This window comes from Lethenteron reissneri, unplaced genomic scaffold, assembly GCF_015708825.2.
Source record: "Lethenteron reissneri isolate LAM-NWPU_2019-01 unplaced genomic scaffold, ASM1570882v1 scaffold_1694, whole genome shotgun sequence".
NCBI classification, from domain to species: domain Eukaryota; kingdom Metazoa; phylum Chordata; class Hyperoartia; order Petromyzontiformes; family Petromyzontidae; genus Lethenteron; species Lethenteron reissneri.
Window position 1 is genome coordinate 1 of NW_026891437.1, and position 9779 is coordinate 9779.

General features: G+C 52.3%; 1 long non-coding RNA gene across 1 annotated transcript; it reads left to right on the top strand.

Annotated features, from left to right (window-relative positions):
* LOC133339236 (uncharacterized) lies at positions 1 to 2329 on the top strand. The gene is made up of 2 exons (XR_009754692.1): positions 1 to 111; positions 501 to 2329. It is a non-coding gene; the product is annotated as an uncharacterized LOC133339236 (long non-coding RNA).
* The last annotated feature ends 7450 nt before the right edge of the window (positions 2330 to 9779 follow it).

The following is a 9779-nucleotide window of genomic DNA, read 5'->3' on the forward strand; positions in this document are numbered from 1 at the left end:
TATGGCGGTCACCAGGACTCGTACGGAGACCACCGCGACCCTTACAGCAACGAGTACAACCCGTACTCCAGCTCGCGCAGCTACAACCCCTACCACGAGTACCAGCAGCTAGTGAGTGAGACGGGAGCGTCGTGAATGGATGGGGCTCGCGGGGGACTTTTGCGTGCGAAGCCCGGGCCCCCTGCCGCGGAGGTTTTCACGGTTCGAATCCGGCAAGGCCGCCCCCGGTTAAGACTGCCGGCGGCGTTGACCCTAGAAATACTGATGCGGTTAACAGCTTCTGCGCGGGATCTCACACGCGCGTCCGGTTGGAGCCTCCCCGGGAAAAGTCGGTGACCTTCAGCGATCGTGGCGCAAGGGCGTGGCGGCGGGCGGCGCTCTCACCGCCGTCGATGATGCTGCTGCTGCCGTTGTCGTGATTCCGGCTGCTGTTAATTATTCCTGCTGCTGTTGCGTCTCTCCCTCCTCCCTCCCTCTTCCAACCGCGCGACGCCGAGCAGCAGTACGAGCGCATGCGCGAATACCAGGACCGCTACATGCGCATGATGGAGGAGCTGGGGGTGCCGGGCGTGTGGGTGGACGGGCGATTCCGCCGGCAGGACAACGCCGACCAAGAGGGCGTGCACGACGCCTACTACGCCGCCCGCGGCCCACACAGTCGCCACCCCTACGACTACTGATGCCACCACCACCGCCACCACCAGCACCACCAGCAGCACCACCAACACCACCAGCACCACCAGCACCACCAGCACCACTAGCACCACCAGCACCGCTAACACGATCGCTACAGACACATCGTGATGAACACTATCGACACATCACCACCACCTCCACCATCACCGCTTTCACTGCCAAGCACCATCGCTACCACCAGCATCACCAACACGGCCACTGCCAACACCACCGCCACCCACCAGCAAAACCAACGCCACCAGCACCACCAACACGACCAGTACCAACGCATCATCGTGACCACTGCTGACGCATCATCACCACCACCGTCAACGCTCTCACTGCCACTGCCAACACCACCGCCACCAGCACCACCAACACGACCACCACCGACACATCATCCACCAACACGACCAACACGACTACTACCAACACATCATCCACCAGCACCGCTCTCACTGCCACTGCCAACACTGCCACCGTTATCCCAATTGCTATCGCCGCCACCACCAACACCAGTACCACCGCACCAGTACCATTGCCATCGCAACGCCACCATCACCACAACACCACCATCACCATCACCACTGCCATCAACAACGACATCAACGTCACCACGGCCATCACCACCGCCGCCACCATGATCACCATCACCGCCATCAACATCCTCACCGTAACCCACACTCCACACTCCACAACCGCTATAATCGGATTGCCAGCAGGCCGGTGCGTGCCGGCAACCCCTTACGATTACTCCACTCTCACCGTGCCGTCGGATTACTTCCGGTAAACTTGTTCCGATTGATTATTTGTGGTCGTTGTTCGTCGTTAAGAATGTTTCTAAAATGAGTCAAAAGAACAATTGACAATTGACGGGTGGTGAGGCGGGGCGGGGGAGGGGTGCTAATGATGGAGTCTAATCAAGTGGGTTAATGTGAGAACAACCATGAGATATTGATTACTTTTTAAAAGTAACCCTACCCAACGCTGCTCACACATTAGCCACCTCTGTCTTCCCAGTAACGTTAAGCCGGCCATTGGTGTGTGGTCAGAATCGTTGGGCCAAAGCTGGGCCCAGAGACGTTGATCCAACGTTTCCATGTGCTGTGCACCGCCAGGGGTTGAAAAAATGTGAACACTTCCGAGAATTTGCAACGACACCACGAGAAATGCGCCTCTGGACGCTGGAGACCACCTGGAGAAGATTCCAGGCACGTGTTGACAACGATGGCGAACAAGTGGAGACTCTTTGACTTGAAGCTACTAACATTACATTTGTTATGATGTTTCAGTGTAACACATTCCTGCGGAGGGAGCTGGTAGGAACGTTGGGTTGCTCGGTCAATGGCCAGGGTCAACGGCGGCGTGGTGTATTCCGCAAATATGGCCGACTGTGAGGGCGGGCACAAGCCGGCGTGAGTAGGTTAAACGTTGAGTTGTATAAGGGCACCACGGGGTGACCAGCCCCTCCCCACCCAGCCCCACCCCACCCTCCCCACCCAGCCCCTCCCCACCCTCCCCTCTCCACCCAGCCCCACCCCTCCCATTTTTGGATGCACGACGAACGGACGGACACAATAATCCCCTGTGGGCTGGTGGAACCAGATGGTTCCTACCAGTATTATCCGTTCTTTAATTAAAAACGATATTCCCATGTAAGTGTTCACATTTTTTTGAAGCACCCTGTATATGGCCCCGACACATTCACCGTCTCGTGGGCTCATTAACGTCGCTCGCAATCGCTCCCCTCTCCACCTCATCACCCGTCAGCCTTCCCGTCTCATAGCCACGGTGGCGAGATGTTAACTACCTCGCCTGGTATGCAGGAGGTCGCGGCGTTCGATTCCGACCCCCGACGCCTGCTGCTGTATATTTGGAGTTTGCGTGTTCTCCCCGTGGTCGCGTGGATCTTTTTTTCTCTCCGGTCCTCCGGTTTTTCCCTCCACATTTAGAAACACGCGTTGAGACTATTGGGCTGCGATACATTTCCACGCGATAAGCCCTTCGTTGAGCTATCACGTGTGGACCAGGTCGCTTCCTGAATAAGGAGCGATATAGCTCAGCTCAGTGGGCCTTAACCTGGTGAAATAAAAAAAAATAGTTTATAGTTGCATAGTTTATAGCCAACAATGTCGTTCATACCGTCTGATCACATGCTTCGTCGACCCACACTGCATGTGTACAAAAGTTATCGGCCGTAATCATTCTGCGATTTAAAAAAAAAAAAAACCACTAGTTCCTGAAGAACTGCATCGTTGTAACGTTGTCTTAAGTTACCAATGCATCTAACAAATGTGACTTGAGACAATGTATGACCTGGGCAATGCAGATCCTCAGGAGCTGGTGGGTTTTTTTTTGCATGACGCTTTTGGCCAAGAGCTTTGTTGTAACCGTAAGAAGGTGCAGCGTGCTTTGTTGCGTTGCAGAAAACGTCTGGTTTTTTTTTGCCTGAACCGATGGTTCTGTTGTGATGATTTTGTGTTTCTCGTCACGCGCGAGATTCTAATTCCCAAGGGTCGTGGTTTGATGAGTTGCCACGATGCTGGGCTCGCCTCACCCTTCCAATCAATAGATTATCCTTTTGTCCTCGTTTGTTCAGCCTCGTTTGCATTTCTATTTTAGTCCGCGCCATTTGCACATTCGCAGCCCAAAGGAGCCGGCTCCGCTCTGGCTCAAGTGAGCCACGGCGCTCAGGATTCCCACAATACTGAGCCTGAGCCAGGAACACGGCTGAGCCGCCCCTGCGTCTTATAAGCCACCGAGCGGCTCACAGTCTGAGCCTGGGTGTCGGAGGCTCACAGTCTGAGCCTGGGTGTCCGGATGCTCACAGTCCTGAGCCTGGGTGTCGGATCGTGAAGCCGAGCCGTGAAGAGGCCCTGATAAAAAAAATCTAGACGTCAATGTTCAAGGCTCTAGGGAGTATGAGACGCACACACTCATCATCATCATTATTATGGTATTTGTTAAATTAAAAATTGGAGGGGAGGGGCGGAGGTGATGGGTGAAGATGGGGGGAATGGGGGGAGAGAGATGTGGGGAGGGTGAGAGGGGTGGGGAGATGGGGGGGGGGGGGGGATGAGAGGGGGGATGGGGGGGAGGCTCGAGGGAGGTGGAGGAGATGAGGGGGTGAGATGTGGGGGGGGGGGGTGAGACAGGTGGGGGAGATGGGGAATGTAGGGGATATGGAGGCTGGGGGGGAGGTGGGAGGTGAGGTGAGATGTGGGGGGGTGGAGGTTGGGGGGGAGTGGGAGGGGGGAGATGGAGGCTGGGGGGAGGTGGTGTGGGGATGAGGGTGGGAGGAGGGAGATGGAGGCTGGGGGGGGTGGGAGGTGAGGTGAGATGTGGGGGGGTGGAGGTTGGGGGGAGTGGAAATGGGAGGGGGGAGATGGAGGCTGGGGGGAGTGGTGTGGGGGATGAGGGTGGGGTGGGAGGCTGGGGGGTAGCTGCGGGGGGGGGGGCCGAGGGGGGGAGGGGGGGAGGGGGGGAGCCGAGGGGGGGAGGGGGGGGAGCCGAGGGGGGGAGGGGGGGGGCCGAGGGGGGGGAGCCGAGGGGGGGGGGGGGGGGGGGAGGGGAGCCGAGGGGGGGGACCGAGGGGGGGGAGGGAGGGAGCCGGGGGGGGGAGGGAGGGAGCCGAGGGGGGGGGGAGGGAGCCGGGGGGGGGGAGGGAGGGAGCCGAGGGGGGGGAGGCCCCGAGGGAGGCGCATGAACGCGGCTGCGATTCTCGGCGACAACCCGCGGCCGCTGTGAACGTCGACGAAGAACGACGAAGACAACGAGGACTGCAGCCTCGTTGCCTCGTGCAGTGGAGAGAGACAAAACCATCCAGCCGTGGACAACCGCCTGAGTTTGCGTGTCGGTGTCGTGGAGGGAACTCCATCCGCAGGGGAGGAGAGGACGAGGCGGATGCCAGGACGAGGAGCCACTCGTCAAGGTGTGCGCAGTGTACCCGTGTCGGCTGGCGGTGTGTGTGTTCTCTCTGTGTGTGTGTCTCTCTGTGTGTGTGTGTCTCTGTGTGTGTGTTGTGGGGAGCACGCTCGCTAACAGCACTTGCCCCTACAGTCTGTTCAGGCTATACGGGGGGATCTTTGTCTTTGTGTTGTGGGGAGCGGTGGGGTAGCGGTTAGCGCGCTGCGACCCGGGTTCGATTCCCGCTCACGGCCAACACCTAGTGACGATTATCTGAACCGGTCCTGGGCCTACCCTAGGTCGACTCAGCCTCAAATGAGTACTGGTGCGATGTGTAAACATCGCCACTGGGAGACAAAGGCGGTCGGGCGTGGTGCTGGCCACCCACCCCCCTCGTATGCCGTGCTGGCCTTCATAGGTGCTCGCTAACAGCACTTGCCCTACAGTCTGTTCAGGGCTATACAGGGGATCTTTGTCTTTGTTGAGCTAAGCACAGCGCGACGTGCCCCCCGCATGAACAGCTGTGAACATGAGCTTCACTTGATACAGCAAAATCTGGCTGTGACGGTCCCACCTGATGACGGAGACTTGTGTTGCCTCCGAACGTCGTGATTTCTTATTATTTATTTTTATAATTTTTTATTTAATTTTTTTACCTACGTGACTTTACCGAAAAACTAGAGTAAGAGATTCACAACCCGTTTTGATAGCCCTTTGACATTGAAGTCTATGGGAGGATTTAACATTGAAGTCTATGGGAGGATTGACATTGAAGTCTATGGGAGGATTTAACATTGAAGTCTATGGGCGGATTCAACATTGAAGTCTATGGGAGCCTTTAACATTGAAGTCTATGGGAGGATTTAACATTGAAGTATATGGCAGGATTTACATTGAGTCTATGGGAGGATTTGACATTGAAGTCTATGGGAGGGATTTGACATTGCAGTCTATGGGAGGATTTGACATTGAAGTCTATGGGAGGATTTGACATTGAAGTCTATGGGATAATTTAACATTGAAGTCTATGGGATAATTTAACATTGAAGTCTATGGGATAATTTAACATTGAAGTCTATGAGAAGATTTTACATTGAAGTCTATGGGAGACTTTAACATTGAAGCCTATGGGAAGATTTTACATTGAAGTCTATGGGAGGATTTAACATTGAAGTCTATGGGAGGATTTAACATTGAAGTCTATGGGAGCCTTAAACCACTGCCGTCTATTGGAGCCTTTAACACAGGTGTGTAGATAAGACTGCCTCAAACGGAAATAATATAAACTCTGTTATATTCCATCATCTGTACGTGCAAATGCAGTGGCACCATCAACGCTGTCGTAGGTACGTGCAGTCAATGTACCGTCATCATCGGGGCCAAAGGGGTTGTTAGCACGTGCTTGAAACCACTGAAGCCAACGTGCCATGTTTACTGGGTCTATAGGTTTCCAATTGTTTCGACTTCTTTCGAATTGTCCTTCTGAGAGGCGCTCACAGGGCCCCCCGTATGTCGCTCAATCTCCCCAGTTTTAGATCACGACGATTTCGGCGGCCGACACAAAACCTGCAGAATCAACTTTTGAGCCAAACATCTGGTGGTGGTGGGGGGGGTCCACTTCCTGTAACTTGTTGCTTCAGGCCTTCTGAAAGGCTCTCTTATAATGTATTAGTTCACGGACAAACGGAATGCCGCGAGTTTATATTGCAGCGCGGCTTGTGGCATAAAAGGAGAAATGTGAGAGAATGATCGGGAACAACAAACACGACTTTGTTAATGTCTGCACAACTACCTGAGAGAGATTACTTTTTATTTCACGTTCAAAAAGTGTTCGTACAAAGTTCCCGCGCGTGCCGTTCGGATCTTAAAAAAGAGTGGTCGGCAATTATTGTTGTCAAACGCTACACAACAACAAAAAAACACGTGGGGTTTTTTTTTTACCTTGTGACGGCATTCTCAAACCCACGTGATCTCATTCCGACAATCGCAAACACGTGACGTTGTTGCGTTGCCCGTACCGCGTATTCAAATAAACCGCGGGAAACGACCGCAACCCGAATAAAAAAAACCGCAAAACGTAAACAAAACGTGGGAACAGCAGTAGAAATAGTAAAACAGTGCTACTGACAAACCCGTCCGTCAGACGTACCGTCGACGTTTAAACGATCAATGTGCGCTCATTTTCATGGCCAATTTCCGCTGTGATGCACCCACGCATGGCTATCGCTTCCTTACGCCTTCTGCCAAGCTGTTGCAAACAGAGTTGACAGCCAAACCTCCCAAAGTCTGCCGCGGTCAATCGCAATAGCCATACTTCGCCGCGCTGGTACGTCGCGCGGTAGACGCGGCTCGTCTCAAGCCAGGCCCGCATGGGAACGCCACTGGCCACTTCGATCTGCTCGCCGACGTCGTTCACACATTCACCGCTGCAACTCCTTAACCCTTTCCCGAGCCCGAGACGTCTACAAGTTGCAGGGTGAGTGAGGTGTTCCGTTCACCGCTGAAGCTCGGAACACGCCAGCGGCTCGGCGTTTATTTTATTCCATTTAGAGGGGCCCAACACCGTTGTTTTTAAAGACATCGTTACCGCAGAGAACCGTAGCGGAACGACCGCCGCACTCTTATGATAGCTGGAGCCAAACTGTGCCACGCGCCCTCCCCGCATGGCCTTGTGTGGGAGCCTCGGTACCGATAAAGTTAGTTGACTTTTCCTACCGGTTGCGTTCCGATTACGTCATCGATGACGTCATCGACGACGTCGTCGGAACGTAACCAGAAGGTAAAAACTGATGACGTACACGTACGCCATCGGAACGGGAATTGGGTTAAAGCCGTCCAGTGGCTCGCCCACCAACCTCTACGTGAGCATTAGAGCTGCCGTCCTTTCCATTGCAGACCAAAACCCACAGACGTTTTCTCAGGCAGCCCAGGTCTACCGACACTGCGAAAGCGTCACCGTCATAACGTTTCCAACACAGTGCCACCAGATGTCTGGACAAATAAACTCAAGTTCGTCACCGGAACACGCATGCCGATTCCCAGAGTGTGCCGGGTCAAACCCGATTATTAATGTTGCTGATCACTCCCCACCGCACGAAAGAAGACCACCACGACTTGGTCAGTTGGGGTTTGGGAAGGGGAAGCCGAGGACCGGTTTGGATATCGCTCGCCACTGATTTCACTTGAGTTCCATGAGTTTTTAGGAGGGTCCTAACAAGTATTGACAGCAGTGAGCAACGGCCACTGTGCATATTCAAATTGAGCAATTTGCGGATCGTTTCTCTTGATAAAATTTGGGAAAATTGGCAGCGTGACGGTCGGCGCACGATGTCCTGCTCCTGCGAATCACGTCATCGGATCTTTGACGTCCTATTCCACTGTGACGTAAGATGCCGCGTTTTTGCGTTCGGTTTAAACCGCAGCGATAACCAGGGTGGCCGCCGATTCGAACCGTGAACAAGCGGCGAACAGCGCTACAAGCTACGCTGCGACGTCCTCAGCCTACGTTAAATATCAAGGAGTACATCCCAGTAGAGTAGAAAAGGTCGCTCCGTTCAAATGTTAAAGTCCCTTTTGGCCACGAAAGGAGGCCATAGGCGGAGTACGTATTATTCCACAGCACATAGTTGTATAGAACACACGGTTTCAACTACACACAGCGTACAACACGTTCAGTATAAAAACGACCCTGATTATACAATTTTAGGCAATAAAAAGCCGTCGTGGTATTGAAATATTGGTTTACAAGGCTGTGAAAGAACCCATCAACACTCGCGATCCGTTCCACACCGTACCGACGACCACATTTTCATTATGGAGGTGTTCGTTGCAGGGCTGGGAGACGGAGAGAGGCTGTTGGGAGGACGTATGTGTTGAATTTTTTCTGTAAGCATGAGTAAAAAAAGCATCGATTTTTATGGGAAATTTCAGTCACAATATTTTTGGGCCAGATCGCATGAGTATGAAAATGTGTCGTAACATTTTGCTCGCGTGCTCTGCCCCAGAAATAAATTACGGGTCATAATATTCGTCGCGAAAGCTTACGTGGAAATTTAAATTATCATTACAACTTTCGGATTGTTTAGATTACGTTACATATTAACGTGTCCACGTGCTCACAGAAGTGATGTCTCCCGACACCACGTTGACATCATATTTTGGCAGGAAGAGTACAGACGCGAGGTCATGCTCGTGACGGCACGTCCGGTTTTCAGATCCATCCAAACATTTATTGTATCGTCCGAAATTTCATTTATAGATCAGATTTTTTTTTTGCTAACCCAAAGGTCAGAGGCATACCACTGAAGGATCTGGCACCTGTCATGGCAATGTGGGAATTTCTACCACTAGCTTTGAGCTGGGCTGCTGACAAGAGTTAAGTGACAGGCTCGTGTTTTATTTGGGGGTAGTTCCAAAACGTAGGATGTACGTTTCAGACACTCTAAACATGTGGGTAATCATCGGCATGGTCACAAAAGTGGTCGTTTACTCCGGACGGTGTGCAATCATTTAGGGTTCTAATTAATATGTCAATAATTAACACGTAGGCTTCCGCGAACAATATTATCCATAAGAGGTTTTTTTGGGTTAGCTCACGTGAATATAAATGTGTCGTTCAACCCGCCACCACCCGTTACAGACAATTAGTATGTTGGTCACTTAAACAGAACGTGCCAAATTTATATTTACGCGATCAAACCCACAAAAAAAACATCTTATGGATGTCCACCTTCCTTGATAAGGGAGATAAAATACCGCGATGTTGAACGTACTCGGACAGAACTGACTTTCGTCTCCACACCGGGATGGCGCATTCAGATTTTGTCCGTTTGTCAAAGCACTGATCCGTCTCATTCGTCGGCCACATCTTCGAAGACTGTTTGAAATCACCTTCATAATGACACGTGTTTCCCATGGTACCTCATGCTTACCCCGAGCTCTCATACTCTGATGGTGCATTGTCTTTGAGTTGTGCGCCTTTTGGCGTCATCTGGTCCACACCATGTGAGACGAGGCTCTAAGGAAAGCTGTCTCGGGTGTGGACCAATCAACTTCAAGGACAGTGCATACATTATCAGAGGTTATGTTCTTTGTTTGCATTATGAACTGCAGGTATTGTGGTCTATGCAAACACGACTCCTCGTAAAAAAGGTGTCAGTTTTGTTGCCAGAATAAAGGGTAAAAAAACAATTATCAAT